Source organism: Felis catus, chromosome B1 (genome assembly GCF_018350175.1).
Source record: "Felis catus isolate Fca126 chromosome B1, F.catus_Fca126_mat1.0, whole genome shotgun sequence".
Taxonomy (NCBI): domain Eukaryota; kingdom Metazoa; phylum Chordata; class Mammalia; order Carnivora; family Felidae; genus Felis; species Felis catus.
Genome location: NC_058371.1, coordinates 141,887,765 through 141,903,801, shown reverse-complemented (window position 1 = coordinate 141,903,801; position 16,037 = coordinate 141,887,765). Strand labels below are relative to the sequence as shown.

The 16,037-nt window shown below is 41.5% G+C and overlaps 1 protein-coding gene and 1 long non-coding RNA gene across 2 annotated transcripts in view; both read right to left on the bottom strand.

Annotated features, from left to right (window-relative positions):
* CNOT6L (CCR4-NOT transcription complex subunit 6 like) overlaps positions 1-2,932 on the bottom strand; it is a 119,858-nt gene extending 116,926 nt beyond the window's left edge. The window contains exon 1 of the mRNA XM_023253020.2: positions 2,810-2,932. The gene's annotated coding sequence lies outside the window, so the exon portion shown is untranslated. The remainder of the gene's footprint in view (positions 1-2,809) is intronic.
* A 9,208-nt stretch (positions 2,933-12,140) lies between these two features.
* LOC123385032 overlaps positions 12,141-16,037 on the bottom strand; it is a 38,819-nt gene continuing 34,922 nt past the window's right edge. Inside the window, exon 4 of the long non-coding RNA XR_006596996.1 lies at positions 12,141-12,344. This is a non-coding gene — a long non-coding RNA (uncharacterized LOC123385032). The remainder of the gene's footprint in view (positions 12,345-16,037) is intronic.

The following is a 16,037-nucleotide window of genomic DNA, read 5'->3' as shown; positions in this document are numbered from 1 at the left end:
AAAAAAAAAAAAGAAGAAAAAAAAAAATCCTTTCAACTTCTGCCTTTACCTTACATTGCAAATCATTTTTTCCCACCAAAATACAATTAAAATGAAATGAAAAACACATTTACGACTCCAAACAAAATAATAAAAATGGAAAGCTATTAAAAGTTGATTGAGGATTTTTCCTTAAGCTATTCAGGAAAATATTCCAAGAGGGTTTTGTTTACCAAATCAGTCAACATGAACTAAAAGAATTACACAGCAATTTTTTTGGCACTTACACTTTTGTATAAAGGTAAACTCTGATTCCTTGATCCATTTTAATGCTTGACTGTATGGGAGCATGTATGTGCTGCATACAGCTTAAGGCACTATTTCCAGGGCTACATAGTAAGAATTCACAAGAAGTAATGAAACTGCGATGGCCTATTCAAAAATACTAGGGAAAAAAAGTATGACTAGATAGCCTCTATAAACTAATGTAGTAGGCTACTTTAATGATAGTCTTATTTCTAGGAAAAAGACAAAATACAACAAGAGTTGTTTACATATACCTTATGTATATCGAATGACTCCGAAATGTTCTACTGTGATTTTTTAACTTACAGTTACATAATATTGTTCTCAGTTACCAAATGGGTATTTGTACTTAAACATGTGTTTCAATGCCCACAATCAGGGCTGCAGGAAGAATATTTAACTAAGCATCTACTATGTGCCCAACAAGTTTTCTCATCCTACCCTCAGGACATCCTTACTATAAATGTATTATCTCCTTGTTACAAATGAGAAAACAGAGGCTGACAGACATTAGGTAACTTGCTAAGGTCAAACTGCTAAGAAATAGGGCACAGCCAGAGTTCTGAGGTCTGTAAAAGAAGTCCTTTTTTCCATTTAACTACAAGTGTTGTTTTTCCTGCAATGGTCTTAGAAAACAGCTGTCCTTCACTCCTTTTCTTCCCTCCCAGTGAACAGCCTGGAACATTTCTTTGTGAAACCAGGTTTAGAAATGGAGCTATCTGGCCATTATATACAGCATGGTCTGCGAGGATCAAATCTATATGACTTTATCTATAGGGCTTTAACTAGATGAGCTAACTAATTGCAAACGAAAAGAGGGTGCAGTAAAATAAATCAGCAAGTAATTATCCAAATACGAATTTATATTTGGGTCTAAAATGCACTGTGTACCTCTTTGCAGGTTGAGCTTTACAGTTCCATTCTGCAAAACAGCCTTCCAGAAACACCCACTGGGTAAGCAAATAAAGGCTGTTTGATCTAGGTTTGGGAGACTGAGCGAAAACTTGTTTGTAAGCGACTATCTTGATTGGCAATTAAGATAAGTAGAGACAATAAGGTAGTATCTCCTAAAATGTAGTACTGTGCTTCCAACGTGTGCAAACTGCTTAGCTAAACTCCCTGAAAACAACCCACCTAAACAGCCTATAAGCTAAATAGGACGATGACAGCTACAGTAACTTCCTCTTCCTCACCGACCTCCTCGGCTCGGCGTGTACACGCCTTTCCCCCTAGGAGGCAGGATAAAACAATTTCAAACGTACAAAATCGATCCAATCTCACCAACACCACAGAACAGGGAAGCCAGCTTCCATTTCTGCCCCCGCCTCTCAAGAAAATTCTTATCTTAAAAAGATGCATATACCTTATCCACGAAAAAACAGGCAACGAAGACTGAAAATGTGCACTTAGTCCCTCCACCCAGCCTTCAGGGAAAGATGAAGAGAAGGGATCTGGACACCGCGTATTCACCAGATTTACTGCTTTGATTCACTTTCCCTCGGGTCCCACCGTCGGCTAGGGGAAGAGCTTGCAGTTCGAACGCCAAAATATGCCTTCGCCTCCCTTCAGCAGACGCGGAGGCGGCCGAGGCGACGGCAATCCGCGCGTCCCGCCTCCGACCCTCACCTGCCCAGGCCCGAGGCAGCGCCCTGGGCCCCCGCGGGCCCGGCGTCCCGTGAGGCGTCCGAGAAGGCTGGCGGGAGGCTGGCGCGCTGGCGGGCGGGCGCCGAGGCGGTTAGGCCGCGCTGCAGGCCGGCGCGCTTCCTGCCGGGCCCGGGAACAGCGGCGCGGCCCCGACCCGCAGCTCTCCCGGCCTGGCTGCCGTGCGTGTGCCGCACACACACTCACCCTCCCCGGCCGGGTCGAAGCCCGAGCAGCGCTCACCTGCGAGGCACCGGAGCCTCAGCCACAAAATGGGGGTAGGGGGAGGCACGCCACTCGAGGGTCCCAGACACACGAAATCCACCCCCAGAGTCCAGGGCCCTGGGCGCTGACCCCCGCCCCCCACCCCCAACACACACCCCGGAACCTTCGCCGCCTCCGACAGCGATACGGGTCAGCCCCACACCCGACACACACCCACTCGCTCTGGGTCCTCAGGCAGCCTCCCCGCCGGCCAGGGTCCCAACTCGCACACCCACACGCACATTTGTCCCTCTCCCACCTCATTTCCCCGGGGACGCGCTCCTCTTCCCAACACTCCCGATTCTACTCGGAGGCACAAAAACACTCTACCTCATTCTCTTCCTCTGGCCCAGAAGGAGCAACAGCAGCCATTTCCCCGCGGCAGGGGAAACAGACACACACACAAACACGCGCGCGCGCGCACCAGGCCCCCACAGATGCTTCCCCTCCGAAGCCGCGGCCGCAGACGCAAACACAAACACCCACGGGCGGGCCTCACTCCCGCCCGCCCCGAAGGGAAGCGGCCGCGACAGGCAGGGCCCGGACCTGGCTCGCGGGCGGGTGGGCAAGCAAAGGCGACGGGGCCTGGGGTTGCGGAGGGCCTTTGCCCCCTCCTCACCTGCATTCAGCGCGCCGGGGTCCGGGCGGCGACGGCGGCGGCGGCGGCGGGGCGGCTGCTGCTGGTGCTGGTGCTGCGGCGGCGGGGGAGGCGGCGGCGGCGGTGGCGGCGGGGCTGAGGGCAGCAAAGACATGCAGGCAGCCCGCCGGGGGGAGAGGCACCGGCCGGAGGGGACGCGGGGCGGGCGGGCCGGGCCGGGCCGCCGGAGGAACGGCAGAGGCGGCGGCGAAGAAGACTGCTGCTGACCGGAGCGAGGAGACGGACTGGGGGCGGGGAGGGGGACGAAGGGCCGCGCCGCCGGGTTTCGGGGACGGTGACCCTGGGCACTCAGGAGAGGCCCCGCGGCCGCGGCCGCCGACGCGAAGGCCCCCCGCCGGAGGAAGCTGCGCCCCCGCAGCCTCTGAAGCCGCGGCAATTACTCCGAGAGCGGCGCAGAGCCTGGCCTTGGCCTTGGCCTCCTGGCGCTGGGGCTGTCGCCGCTGCGGGGGTTGCTGCTGCGCCTGCTGCTGCCGGGCCCGAGGCTGCTGCACAGAGACGCTAGCTTTCGGTGCCTTCGCTCTCGCTCACACACGTTCACACCCCCGAGGGCCGGGGGAGAGGCGTCCGCGCGATATCGGTATTGAGATTAATAACAAGGTGCAGAGAGTGCGAGAAGGAGGAGGGTTGATTGACGTGGAGGGGCTGGCGAGAGTCAGTCACTCCCCTGCGCGGGGGGGGGGGGGGAGGGTGAGGGGGAAGGAGGCGGAGCTCCAGCCCGGCGCCTCGGCCCCGCCTCCTAGTCTCCGCGTTTCGTCCTGGCGCGCGTGCGCGCGCGGCTGCCAGGAGTCTTACCCGTTTTCTTCTTTACCCTTATTGCCTTTTTATTCTCTTTTCTTGGCTTGAGTGACGAGCTGGGAAGACTGGTAAGGTATCAAAAATCCACGTCCACAAACCATGGTGGGGAAGAGACTGGCGAACCCTCCTCACCCTGTGTTCGTGCCTGGACTCCGCGCCGTTTACTGAATGCTCTCCAGAGGCTGCCTGACCGCGGGGCCGAGCGCTGGTCTGGGGAGCTAATGAGACTCCAGGTGAGATGAAGTGACGGAAGGAAAGGGTTCCTGACCTCTTCGATGTTTGTTTGTTTGTTTGTTTTTAAAGTAAAACATCTGTTAAGTTGTGTCGCGAAAAGTAAATAAAAGAACGTGTGACGCTCTGCGATAACCCCCGTTGTATTTATTTTCTAATTCTCCCTTCTCGCGATAGAATTACGTTTGTTTGGCAGTGCCCCCTACGGTATGAAAACATCAAATGTAAACTAGAAAGATGAATGTTTACTTGGTGAATGTGGCCTTGACATTTTAAATTTCTGGGGTTTAATTATGTTTTTGTGGGTCAGCTTCTGCTTTTACCACCGGTAGTCCAAAAATTACACCAACTCTAGAGGCAGAACAGTGCTATTGCAGTTTTGCACGATCTTTCAATGCAGGCTCCAGACTTGTGTACTTAAGCAGCATAAGGGTATATTAGCTGTGTAGAGTATATTTTTCCCAATAAATGTGTGTTATTTCCAGAAAAATAAAAGAAAAAAATATGTGTTGTTTAGCATACTAAGCATGTTGTGTTGATTGCAATTAATTAGGCCTTATTATTGAATGCCAAAGGCCTCCATCTCCTGGGGGAAAGATGTGGTAAATACAAATAATCATTTAGCCAGAAGTGATCAGACATCAAGAGTCCACCTTTGCAAAAGAACAATTGCACCACTTTCATTTTTGTCACCAGAAAGTGATTGAAGAAGCCCCTTAAGACATAGAAGACTGTGGGCTACTCTTTGTTTCCCACCTGTGTTAAGTTTCTATTTCCCTCTAGCACTCCCATTCCATCTTCTTGATAGATGTCAAAATGGCCTTAATCCTGGAAGAAACCTCACTCATTGCCAACCATCTTCAGTCTAGGCTGATATATATGAATAGTTATCTCTGACTTTGTAAGCAACAAAGAAACAAATCACTTCAGGAGCCCAGAATAGTAAACCTGCCTGAATGGCACTTTGCCACAGCATTTCTCCTTGGCACACACTCTTCCCCAAGGAGAAATACTACCAACTGTTGAAGAAAAGAGGGAAGTAAACACCTGAAAAATAAAAATGTAATGATGGCATATCCTCAAAGATTTATGCTTCAAATACATATAGATATATAAATTTCTAGATACTCATTCATATATAATAAACAAAGATCTATGGAGGGGTATTATGTTCCAGATGTTATATATATATATATATATATATATATATATATATATATTTAGCCTCAGAAACACAAAGGTAAGCATATGTAGGCCCTATTAAGTAGCTCACAATCGTTGTAAGGGAAACTGTCTCTAAACAGGAAATTCTCACAGAACAACCAGAAATAAAATTATGAAACGTAACACAAATAGTCACGATACCCAGGAGGCTAAGGCCGATGGCACTGGTGTTTTTAATTGAGCCATATAATATCTGTCACTCTCAGGCTGATTAGCAGTAATGACTGAAGACAGGAAAACCTTTGTGGACATTAAGGAAGCAATAATAAACGGTGCAAAGGTTTGCTGGTCCCGAAGCTCAGATTTATATGAGGGATATTCATTGTTGGTCTCTAATTTTTACATAGTAAATGATCACAATCCACTGAATAATCATAATTGTGACATACAGAATTAAGAATAATAGGTTGTTGGGTTTTTTAATTTAAAAGTCAATTGGATGCAGATTAAGTTTAAATCATCTCTACCCTCAGGAATGTTCTCTTTATACCATAGCAAATGTATTGACTCACTGAAAACAAAAGGAAAGCGAAACTTTTACGTATTAATAAGTATAACCATATCATCCAAAAAACAAGATTGTTTTTCTCATTTGCTATGAGATTGAGATCAGAGAAATCATTTTCAAATAGTTGGCATTGTATAGATGCTGAGAAATTAAATCTTCATTGATACTAAAAAACTAAGATTCCAATTCAAAAGACATTCCAACAACAACAAAAGATTAGCACTTAAGCCATTTTTAAAAAGCAGCTTTATAGTAGATCAAAGTTTGCAACAGAATAGTAACCTGTTTTTGAGGTCTCATTTCATGGGAACTTTTGATGTTTGTAAGATATTACAATTTTTTACAAGTTTTTATTAAGATTAAAAATAAGAACACAGTAAAGTTTTTAAAGAAAAGTCATTTATCCAATTGAAAGTTTCTGGCTTAAGTAAGGCCTTTTGACCAAGTTAGTACTAGCAGCACTGCATAGGTACAATTTGTTCTGAAACAAACCTTAAGTTTACTTGCATTGTTACAGAACTGTTCATTCCTTCTCAATAAAAAAAAAATAAAAATTAAATTTTAAAAAAAGGTACTTGATGTTCTAGTGACCACCTGTGTCTTTTCCAAATTAGCAATTAATATTTGATCTCAGTATATCTGATCTCTCTCTGTTTTTGCTGCCAGTAGCACAGCTAGCTGGACCTATAAAATCCTTGAGAACTATGTTCTTTTATCTGTTTTCTGAAATTCTGTTGAACGGCTTGCTCAAGAGGCAAAGAATGAAATTTTTTATTCAAGAACATTATCACTATTTGGTAAAGAATCAACTAAATTTGATTTTACTGATTTCAGTACACACTTTTATATTAATAGTACATAATTTTTCAAGAAAAGTATCACATTTAAGTTATTGAGTAAGATATGATTAGTAAAATAATTAAATATAATTTGCCTCATACTCATTAGTACAAGTTTTAAACAAGTATTAATCAAGATGATCTTGAATTTTTACTTCCCATACCTCCTGACAGGGCATCCAAACTATATTCCAGTGACATATTACACCTTTTACTGAACAACACTCTTCTCCTTCTTATCTCTTACTCACCTTATTCCTCTTTTGTCTCCTTCTATCCTCATCACTTTATTTTTAATATTTTTAGGTACCATCTGCCATGGGTATATTCATCCAAGAAAGGTAGCTTTACTCATTGCCTCTGCCCCTCTCCAGGTCCATCAACTCTCTCTTTCCATCAACCTCCCCTTTCCTTTCTCTAAAATGACCATGGATGACACCAAAGACCATCCCACCACCTTAGCCAAAGATGAACAGTTGTCACCATTACACAGTGTGCCATATGGTATGTTAGCTCTAGATAAAATGGCAAAGTAGGCAAAGTTCATCTTGGTGTGCTCCTGCCTCCTCTTTCTATACTTCCCATCTCAAGTCCCTTGATCCCTGAATATTCAGAATCACCACCTCCACCCCATCAACATCAGTACCACTCTTTCTACTTCTCTTATTCCAGACATTTTCTAGTTTAGCACTACCACTATCAATAAATACCTAGTGCTTCAGTTTGTCAAGGATTTACAGGCACCTGGCATGCTATGCAATTAATAAAATCAATTATTTAATGCTATATCCCAAGGAACATCATGTGGTCTTCAAAAGTATACTTCAGAAGCCACCTAGGGAACCAGATAGGTGGGACTTCAACTGGAAAGCTTGTACTGTTTTACATAATGACCTTCTGATCGTCTCCCTGGTAAGTTTCCTTTTCCTACAAACAGTGCTGCTTTCTTTTGGGGAAACTGTTCCTGCCTATACTATATAAATAGGTGACTCTAGTGGCAGCTGCCAGCTCAGTCCCCAACTTCATGGCTAGAGGTTAGGCATATGACTCAAGCCAAAGGAAGCAGAGCTCTTCCCCAGGATGTGTTCAGGTGGAGCTAAGGGAAGAAGGGTTATTCCACCATAGTGATAGGCTGAGAAAAGAAGGAAGTCTTGATAATGGCAAGTGGCCACATACTGCTTTCTGTAGCATGAAGCCATTACACAGAGTTAAAAGTATTTCAAGAGAGCAAGTCCTGGTGGTGCACCAGTCTGGGTTTCCAGTCACCCATGAGGTCCAGCTGCACCTTTTCACATAGTGTAGTTAAATTAACTAGTAAATTCTCTTCTACTTCTAGACTAACTTGACTTAGACCTCTACAACCAAAACACCCTAATACATTGTGTTTCTGAATGAAAGTTCGTTCAAAGAAGGCTAACTGCTGCTAAATAAATTTGAAAGTCACTGAACTGAACTATAATAAGGCACTATTATTGGTTGAATCACAGTCTACCAAATGTTGAAGGTCACCTTGTCCTAATTCCTCATTTTCCACATGAACAACCGAAGGCAAAGTGACTTGCTAAACATTATACAGGCAGTCAATGGCAAAGTCAGTATTAGAAACTGATTTCTACCTTTCTCAGTTGTTCTTTTCATTACACTATCCTCTCGCCTGTTTAATTCCTCCCAATGGTATTTTTAAAAGGCAATTATTTAGAGATACAACCTTAATCTTAAAGAATAAATCACAACAGTAGCAATTTCACTTACTGACTGTTTAGTGGGAAGATATTCAGCTGCATGGAGGCCATAACAGACACCTTTTCCTCTTTAAGCCTCTCATGTGTTGTTCATATTGGACCCAAACTCTGTACCTAAGATGGTCAGATCCACAAGTTTTAACTACCATCTCTACACTTATAATTTCCAAATCTACATCTCCAATCCAGAGTCCTCTCCACACATTCAGACCTACATTGTCAATTTCTTTCTGGTTATCTCCACCCAGACAGTGTGTACATATTTCAAAATCAGTATGCCTACAACTGAGCTCATTGTCTTTCCTCCAAAATCTATTTCTGATCTGTGTGACCCTCTCTCATTAAAAATGGTACCACCATGCTAATATAATCATGTGAATTATTCCCCAATGCAGAATCCTAGGAATCATCTTTAACTTTTCTCCCTCATCATCACCACAATCTATCACTTTGACCTACTAAATATTTTCATTAATCTATTCCCTCCATCCTAGTGAACTGATGTCTTAAGTCAACCTGTTTTCCTCTTGCCTGAGTTTTTGCATTTTGACTATTAATGCCTCCCTACTAAGTATCATCCCAACATCCTTCTAAAACATATTCTATTCATAATACTCTGATCTTTAAAATATTTCGGTGACGTCTCAGAATTTATAAACTAAAAGCCAATTTCATAAGCATACACATCCCTTTATGATCTACCTCTCTCTTACCACCATCGCCACATGCTGCCTCTAACAGCCTCTCTCTCTCACCCCTACTTCTTTTTTAATTTTTTTTTTAACGTTTATTTATTTTTGAGACAGAGAGAGACAGAGCATGAACAGGGGAGGGTCAGAGAGAGGGAGACACAGAATCTGAGACAGGCTCCAGGCTCTGAGCTGTCAGCACAGAGCCCGACGCAGGGCTCGAACTCACGGACGGCGAGATCATGACCTGAGCCGAAGTCGGCCGCCTAACCGACAGAGCCACCCAGGTGCCCCACTCACCCCTACTTCTAATGAACCACTTATTTCCAAAACAGGACATGCTCTCTTAGATATCTTCACACTACCTGCTTACTCAACATAGTATGCTTTCCCATTTTGTCCTCCTCTTGAAATCATCCTTCAAGATTTAGCTCAAGCATCACTTTCTTTGTAAAGCCGTTTCTAAAAGCCCTACTGTGTGTTTCCTTAGCACACTGGGCCCGCTTCTATTACAATGTATGTGGTTAATTAACCAGTAAATTCTCTTCTACATCCAAACTAATTTGAGCTAGACCTCTACAACCAAAACATCCAGACTAACACATTGTTTCTGCATATGGGTTCTTTCAAAGAAGGCTAACTGCTGCAAAATAAGTTTGGAAATCACTGGACTAAAGTACAATAAGGCATTATTATAGGTTGAATCTCATTTGTGGAGATGAACTAGAAAAGATTCCTCGTCTGTATGAATGCAGTCTATCAAAGCCCAGCCCACACTCACTTCTTGGCCAGATTACTACGTGCAATATGCAAATCGAGCAACCATATCATGGTATACTGTAATTATATATGTAAGAAGGTAACTGTCCTTCACATCTTCAATTTTAAGCCCTGTTTTTGTTTCTAGCACAGCAAAGAATGATATATAATGCTCAAGGAACATCTTTATAATTAATTAATTACTGGTAGCACTTAAACATACCATGTGGTCTGAATTTACTAGCAATTAGCTGCTATACAAGAAATCAGAAATAACCATAACTTAAACTAAATTTTATTTTTTTCTCACATAAAATAAATCTAGTAGTAGTCAATTCAGGGCTGATGTGGCACATCCATGGTCAGCAGGGATCAGTCTCCTCTCTGCTATCCTTAAACATGGCTTCATTTCCTGCCTCAGTGGCCAATCAATAAAGCTGTCAGGGCCATTTCATATGGTTGTGTAGTTTGCCAGTGCAAAGGCACTTAACCAAGAAGTGAGTGGGATCTATATACTGCAAGGGAATGCAGTTGCCCAGAAGAGGAATTTTTCTAATTCATCTGCAAAGACAGGTGTTTATAGTCTGTTCACAGGTACCAAACAGGTTATCTAAGATATTATGGTCATTGGGATTTCAGCTATTCCATCCATCTTCCTAGAAGGGCAAAAATTACCGTGATCTCTAAGCACTTTCCAGAAGACCCACTTTAAAAATACTTCCTTAGATTTCATTGGCCCACACTTAATGACAAGACACAACTAGTTGAAAGGGAAGCTGGCAAAGAGTGTTTCAGTTAAACACACTGCCTCCATAAATACAAACACTGGGCAGCTTCAGTATAGGTGCAGCATACATACAATCCATCATTTCAACATTGGATGGTTGATGAGTCCAAAGAAATAGCGTTAAGGCTTTGTACTAAGTTTCATAACTAAAAGTTTAAACTCTAACAAAGCAAACTTAAGATTATGTTTATCTAAATTAAAACAAGACACTTTCAATAAAACTTCCATGGTCTACTTTTTGAAACCAAAAATCTCTCTTTCTTTCTTTCTCTCTCTAGAAGATCAGTAGAGTTTATTTTTAGTATGCTGAATACTCTTATGTAAATTCTATCAAGTAGAAAGATTCTCTTATGCTTTATTAAAAAAAAGAAAAAAGTTCCCTTAAGAAGAGGGTGATACTCCTAACCCTGTTACCGTTAAAATTTTAGGACTGTGTGTTTTGTATTCCTACCTATATTTCTTTTTTTGTTTGTTTGTTTATTTATTTTTGAGATAGAGAGAGACAGCATGAACGGGGGAGGGTCAGAGAGAGGGAGACACAGAATCCGAAACAGGCTCCAGGCTCTGAGCTGTCAGCACAGAGCCCGACGCGGGGCTCAAACTCACAGACCCCGAGATCATGACCTGAGCCGAAGTCGGCCGCCTAACTGACTGAGCCACCCAGGCGCCCCTCCTACCTATATTTCTAAGTCAATGGTAATTAGTAAAGGCACCGCAGTGCCTTTTTGTTCAAGGATCTTTAGAACCTCGATTCAGGGGTGCCTGGGTGGCGCAGTCGGTTAAGCGTCCGACTTCGGTTAAGCGTCGGACTTCAACCAGGTCACGATCTCGCGGTCCGTGAGTTCGAGCCCCGCGTCGAGCCCCGCGTCGAGCCCCGCGTCGGGCTCTGGGCTGATGGCTCAGAGCCTGGAGCCTGTTTCCGATTCTGTGTCTCCCTCTCTCTCTGCCCCTCCCCCATTCATGCTCTGTCTCTCTCTGTCCCAAAAATAAATAAACGTTGAAAAAAAATTAAAAAAAAAAAAAAAAAAAAAGAACCTGGATTCAGACACCTTTTCAAACTTAGCACATTTTTCCTTCACTTACCCTAAATTCTATCCAAACTTGTTCCCTACATATACCCTGACTCCCACTCTGTTCCTTTGTTTGACATTGTTCTTGACTTTCACTTCTCAATGTCTTATCTCTACACAATCAAAACATGAGTATCTTTCAAGCACCAGTTCCAATGTTCCTTCCTTTGTAAAGCTCTACTCGATGTAAACCAGATATGTCTTCCTCCCCATCTGAATACCCAAAGCACTCTGAAAGGCCCTGACATATTAATTTGGTACAGAAATCCTATGGCTTTTGGAGTAAGATAGATATGGGCCAAGACAAGGTACAAAGTCTGGCTCTGCCACTCACTATACCAGACAAATTGCTTAACTTCATCTGAAATACAAGTATGATATGTACTTGCAAGGTTGGCATGAAAACAACTGAAATTGTAACTCTTAGGCCTGACAATAGTAGACATTCAAGGTTTCTTGACTAAATTAATTAATATAGTATATAGGCTTGTGCTGAGTTATATTATTTTGAGTCATAATATGATTTTTTTCAAAGATACCTTCAAGGAGCAGTTACTGTACTTTCTTCCATAAGATCTTATCAGAAGTAAAAAATCATAAAAGCAAACCACATTGATGTAATTAAAAGACATAATGACAAGTAAAAAATACTTAAAGTACGTGTTTAATTCAATAAGTTTCTTCACCAGAAATCTCCAAATAACCATATCCTGAAAAAATTTGTGGAAATAGACACATCTGTTTGCACTGAATTAGGAGGCAGGAATGCTGTGCTTTACTTCCAATTCTGTCATTAAATACCTTTGCTACCTTTGGCAATTTGTCAGGATTATCATTTCCCAGCTTCTTCATCTATCAAAAATGGTGGAATAAAATCAAGACATTACATACCCTAAACAACTTATCTTCAAGTTATCAACAACTTATCTTCACCTTTAAGATACCAAGTATAAATATTATGAGGCATAATAAATAACAAAAAATGCTATATATTATTATGCCTTGTAATTATGTTATTACAATAAGACAAATAAATGGTCAAAAGAAGTTATGTCTATTTTGGCTCTCTTCCTGCAATGAATTTCATAGTTATGAACTACAATGCCTTGTTTATTATTATTATTATTATTATTATTATTTATTTTTGAGACAGAGAGAGATGGAGCATGAGCAGGGGAGGGGCAGAGAGAGAGGGAGACACAGAATCTGAAGCAGGCTCCAAGCTGTCAGCACAGAGCCCAAAGCGGGGCTCGAACTCACAGACTGTGAGATCATGACCTGAGCTGAAGTCGGACACTCAACCAACTAAGCCACCCAGGCGCCCCTAGAACGCCTTATTTTCTGATAGCACATCCGAATCAGTTCCCCAGAACAAACCTACTCACCTACCTTAATTTTTTCTTCCTTCCTTCTTTCCTTTGATAGTACAGGATGTGCAATTGTCCAATCAATTAAGTTAATATTTTCACCTGACCAACTCTTTTGGTGGATAGAAGAAACTATATGCTAATACATGGGTTGACCTATATAACTACTTTACCAAAAATACCAATGTCACTGTGTTCTCATGCTAACCACATTGAGGAGGATATGCCTTTTTGTTTTTCTTGTTCTCATTTTTCAGGGCAACCTGCAATTCTGTGTGGCAAGCGTGAGCCAGAGATCGAAATCATAGAGAGATTACATGACGTCAATCCAGGCCTCACATTGACATGTGAACCTGTTAATAAAGTTATAGTCAGTTGCTACAGGGATGATTTTTCAGATAAAAAATTTCCATGAACTTCCAAATTTCCCAAAAATGTAGATGTGCAGCCTCTGGATTTACTTTTGTTTTTATTCTGATTATGTGCTTTTTAATTAACATAGACAGGTAGGAGTGTATAAAGAAACAAAGAGGTAGAAAGACAGGTACATTTTATCAAAATTATACTACTTGGCATGTTATTCTGAGAGCACGCATAGTACCATAATTTTCCTAAAGTGTTGTGAGGAGTGGATATCTCATGTGCTCTAAAATTTCTATGGAATTTCTATGAAGCATTTTTATATTTCTTTCAGAAACCAATTACATTTTTCTGGGATTTTTTCCTGTCAACAAAGTACATTTAGTATAGCCTCAAAAAATATGTCCCATACTGTGCTGAAGAGATTGCTGAACTAGCTATATTATTGGGCTGAAGTTTCCTTCCACGGAAAGGAAGATGGCTAGTTGGCTGACTTGCCCCATTGCATATAAGCTGGACAGCAAGAGAGAGTATGGTGGATAGGCAACTACAGGTGGAACAGAGGCTGACGGGCCGCATCCTCATGGTGTGTGGTGCTAAGGAAGCTCTGCCCAGATGTCCTGCTAACATAACATATTGGATCTAGAAACATGATCTGCTCCATCTGATATTTAATTATTTAATGAATTAATTAAAAACTAAAAATGCAGAGTTGCACTTTAGACCCAGCAGCCCTACCCACCAGTGAACTGTGCTCTAGTGAATATCAAGCTCTAGCCCATCTGGTTGGTTTGCCACACCTCTGTCCTTGGGGCGCCTAGTGAGAAAGGGGCCCAACAGAGAAAAGGTTCCACCCAACATTTCCTAGAATGGAGAATGAAGCCTAAATCCTTTTTTCTGTGTGTCTCTGGGAGACAAGAAGAGTTTACTCTTAAACTGTGAAAGACTCCCAGAAATAATTGGTAGAAGAAGTGGGATAGGAATGGGGTGGGAGAGAAACGTTTTGTAGGAGACTATAAGTCCAACATTCACTTGTGAAATCAGGACTCAGAAAAACTTAGCCTTTGTAATATTCCCTTCCCAATATACAGCCTGGTATTTCCATGGGGAAACTCATTCCCTTGAGGGTCATATATTTTGTTGTTTTTGTGAATAGTCCTTTATTAATGAAGTTGCTTTGTAGAAAATATAGACAAAGTAAAAACTAATATTACATTTCCACTTCATTTAACAGTGATGTGTGCTTCCTAATTTTCTCTTTCTGTATATTTTTTTAAACTAATGAACTCAGACCATATATGCTGTTTTGTAGTCTGCTTTTATCAGCCAATGATGTCCAACTATTTTAGTAAATGTTTATTTTATATAATACATAGAATACAGTCTTAAAAATTTCTTAATGAAACAAAAATGTCTTTTGCATCCAGTTAATAGGGCCAAGTCTCTCTTTACCTAGTACTGTCCCTTTTTTTATGACCTTGACTTGTTGAAGAAACTGGTACAATTGTCCTGGAGAATAGCACACTCTCTGGTTTGTCTAATTTCTTCCTTGTGTTATCATTTGGTTTATTCCACTCTCCCCTGTGTTTTCTGTAACTTGGCTATTATATATAACATTTTAATGAATTCAAATTAAATATTTTTGGCTAGAATACTTCATAAGTATACTCTGAACATCACATTGCTTCTTGTTAGAAGACACATATTATCTGGTTGACATATCATGTGGAAAACTGTGGCCCAGAAGTGCATCGTATGGCAGGGCAAATAAACTAGATGTTAAAATTTTGCAACAGATATTCCACACATTAAATAATTTACATTTTGAAATTTGAGATTTAGATAGTCTAGAATAACTCCTTAAGTGTTAAACCTTAGATTTTTGGTTTGGGTTTTTTTTAACTAATACCAACTGCTGATACACCTACGCAAAACAATTTTTGGCGAACTTCTAGCAGTTGACCTCTAAAATAATCATTAAAGAGATTATGCTATTTTCTGCAACAGAGAGAAATTTGTTACTTGTGTTCTTTCCAGAATTATACGCCACTTTTTTATTTAGCTTCTCTCTATTGGTGGCCCAATCCTCAAAATAACCAGGAAAGCACAATGTATCTAGCCTTTCAAATCATCTAATTTTTAAATTTATTTTCCTTCTATAATATTACATTCTGTGTATATCTACACTGTGCTCTTTATTGGCATTGTGTTGGTTTTCTATAAATAACTTTCAGATAAAATATTTTAAACTGAACAGAGCAGCCAAATCTGTTTTTTGTTACTGATTTTATGAAAAAGAACAATCTTTTAATGTGAAAAGAGCCTCTATTTCACTCTCTACTTCTAAAATGTCTTTGCCTTTTTCTGACTGGTTTATTTCATTTAGCATTATACTCTCTAGCTCCATCCATGTCATTGCAAATGGCAAGATTTCATTCTTTTACATGGATAATATACCATTTTGTATGTGTGTGTGTATCACATCTTCCTTATCCATTTGTCAGTCAGCGGACACTTGCACTGTTTCCATAATTTGGTTATTGTAAATAATGCTCCTATAAACATAAGGATGCATGTATCCTTCAAATTCGTGTTTTTGTATTCTTTGGGTAAATACCCAGTAGTGCGATTGCTGGATCATAGAGTAGTTCTATTTTTAACTTTTTAAGGAACTTCCGCGCTGTTTTTCACATGGGCTGCACCAGTTTACATTCCCACCAACAGTGCAGGAGGGTTCCACTTCTTCCACATCCTTGCCAACACCTGTTGTTTCTTGTGTTGTTGATTTTAGCCATTCTGATATCATATATGAAGTAAT